At 45.1% G+C, this 2992-nt stretch overlaps 1 long non-coding RNA gene across 2 annotated transcripts; it reads left to right on the plus strand.

Moving 5' to 3' along the window:
• Positions 1-189: 189 nt before the first annotated feature.
• Positions 190-1412, plus strand: LOC130266391 (uncharacterized). Of its 2 annotated transcripts, none has more exons than XR_008842870.1 (2): positions 190-323; positions 650-1412. It is a non-coding gene; the product is annotated as an uncharacterized LOC130266391 (long non-coding RNA). The 2 variants fall into 2 exon arrangements; XR_008842871.1 differs by having other exon boundaries at positions 655-1412.
• The last annotated feature ends 1580 nt before the right edge of the window (positions 1413-2992 follow it).

Genomic DNA, 2992 nt, shown 5'->3' on the forward strand with positions numbered 1-2992 from the left:
AGAGCTAAAAAATCATGTTAGGGCAGGAAAAAAAATTTATATAAAAAAAATTTTACATCACTTTCTTACCCCAAGTATCTGGAAGTTTGGCTGTTGGCAACAAAGAAGCTGAAAAATGACATCTATGTCCACTGGATGTCTGGATATAATTGAGAGTTGATACTGGAGGACATAAAATGGGAGGTAGGGATAAAAATTGTATAAAAAGTCCTGATTTGTGTTTTATATGTTTAGGACTAAAAGCTGCAGAAGTGTCCTCCCTACCATCATCCATAATTTTAGATGCAAAGGAAATCACAAATCACATTGCAGAGCAAATTTTGGTATGTAGTAGAAAATTATAATGCTGTATTTCACAGTTTTTATGCAACTCAAATGTATTTTCAGTTTTTGAACAGATATAGGATAAGCACTGCCTATGTTTTAATGAAAAGAGATTAATTAAACTTTGTATTTCTGAAAGATTATACTGAAGGTCACTGTTGGCTGACAACACAAAATGGCCCTTAAGGCAAAGGAATATTGGATGTAATGTTTATACACAAACCAAGAATTCTGAGATCAAAACCAGACTGGAAAATAGTTAATATTAGTATTTTTATAATAGAACACAATTTATTTCATATTTTAATGCATGTATATTTTTAAGAGCAGCACAGGCAGAAGAGCACTCCTGAGATGAAGAAGCAGAGAGCTGCATACCAGTTAGCAATGAGATTGGTTCAGACTGCCAGAAATTCTCGACTGGACCCTGGCAGTTTGCGTGAATATTTGAAAGCCCTGAAGAAAAAGTATGAAGCCAGTTGTCCCACAGCCGGAAAGAATGAGCAACAGTAACATGTAACAGAGGCTGTTGTTCTAATTTTTATGACTGCAAGATGATTCTGGTTTTTCCCACAGTATTAGTACTGTCTTTTTACGTGGTGTTATATTTTTAATTCATAGTGTAATGGAAGACCATATCCTCTATGGATTTCCCCCCCTCCCCCAGCATACCTGGAATAAAAGTATTTGCCTTCTATGAGGTACACAATTCTTTTGGATGATAAATTGTATAATTTTCATCATTTTAGAGCAGTGCTGAGAGGAGAGGGAAAGACTAGGCCAGAGTACTAAGGAACTCAGAATTTCGGGCATGACACAGAAGAATGCTCAGGTTGCAGAAAGGGAAACGTGTGCCCGAATTGTCTTGAAGCGGTGTTGCTGTGTGTTCTTGTTCAATTGTGTCTTCTGAAAATGAGACCGTTCCATTCACTGTGCTGTGCTAAACACTTCTCACTTCTCCCAGTGCCAGGGAACAGATGAAGATTGAAGAAACTTGAAGGAATTTGGATGTGTAAAAACAAGCTGTTTTCGCTTCTCCAGAGCAAGGTTTGATGTTATTGGCAATAAAGGTTCTGAGTTTTCTCATACTCCTCTTGCTCAGTCTCAAAGTCGCTATAGGATTTCCAAAGAGGCAACAGAGAAGCCTCTCATCATGTTCATTTCAATGACAGAGAGATACTGAGAGGGGAAGGGAATGGATAGAGGTGAAATTTACCTGAGAAGAGGTTCGGAGATCAGTGTGTTCACTGGCAGCACGGGCTGAGCAGGACCAAAGCTGGAGCACATCAACCATTCAGCTTTCACCTCATGTTTTATCAGGGCCTTTATGGCCCTGCCAAGAGACAGATGTGAATTGATGAGTCCCAGGCTGAGCTGTGACCATGCCCTGTTCTGTCAGAGCAGGTGCTTTTCTGACACTATCACCAGCCACACTCTGTAATAATTAGTCCTGGGCTTTGTTGCTGTTCTTCTTCCAGCCTTATATCCAGCTATCCACGCCTTCTGTCTGTCTGATGTGTCCTTTGTGTTCCTTTCTTGTCTTGTGTGTTCCCCATCCCATTCCTTTTCGCTACTTTACTCTCTCTTGTTTTTCTTTTTTGAAATGAATACTCAATATTTATGTAATATCTCTTACTCAGTCCCTCTCCCTGTTCTGTCCTACTTTTTGCCTCTCTCTCTGTCTCACTTGCTGCCTGCATCTTTATTTCTCCTTTCTTCCTCTCCTTGTCCCTCTGACTGTGTTTCTTTGTCCCTGTCACTGTCCCTTTGCCTGTACCTGTGTGCACCTGCTCCTGCCCAGTGCTCCTCCCTGACCGTCCCCTCTCTTGGTGAGCCTCTGTCCTGCTGGCCGTGCCTCTCTGTCTCCGTCCCTGTGCTGCTCCTTGGCCGCGTTTGCCCGCCCTGGCACGTGCCGCGGTCGATTCCTCTGCGGGTTCTTGTTTCCCTCTTTGTATCCCTCAGTCCTTGCTGCGTGTTTGGCACCGTGTTTCATTCTGCGTCCTTCTCCGTGCCTCGCTCGTGTTCCTGTTTTATTCTGTGTGGCTCTGTGGAGCTCCCCGTGCCGGTGGTTCCCACGGGTGTGTCCCATTTGCTGTCCCTGTTCTTTTTTTAATCCCTCTCTGTGTGCGGCCCATTCACCATCCCAGGTGTTTTTTGGTTTTTTTTCCATTTCATCCTGCGCCTTGATCTTAGTTTTCTTGCTGTGTCCTCTCTGCTGGCGCTCCCTCTTCTGCCCCTTGTTGCCTGTGTCTGCGGGGCTGAGAAGGAACTTCAGCCCTTCTGGGGGCTGTCCCCCACTTCCTTGCGTGAGCAGAGTCCCTTTTTGGGGGGATGGACCGTGGGAAGGGATCGAATAAAGTGCCGTGCTCCTGCCCGAGGCAGTTGTAGTTGTTGTGTGCCTTCTTTGGGGGTGAGGAAAAAAGGCTGAGGGGGACAGGGGGTGGAGATTCGGGGGCTCCCGTGTCCTTTGGGGCACCCCAAGGTCCCGAGGAGAGGGAGCCACGCTGCGGTGAAGGGGCAGGGGAGTGGGGAATGGGGGGGTGGTGCCGGGTGCCGTCCCCCAGAGGGACCCAAGAGTGCCAGAACATTCACAGGGAGGGCTGGGTGTAGAAGGCAGGAAAATATAAATATAAAAAATACCTAACTACAGCTTAAATAAATGTTTTAT

This window comes from Oenanthe melanoleuca, unplaced genomic scaffold (assembly GCF_029582105.1).
Source record: "Oenanthe melanoleuca isolate GR-GAL-2019-014 unplaced genomic scaffold, OMel1.0 S031, whole genome shotgun sequence".
NCBI classification, from domain to species: Eukaryota; Metazoa; Chordata; class Aves; order Passeriformes; family Muscicapidae; genus Oenanthe; species Oenanthe melanoleuca.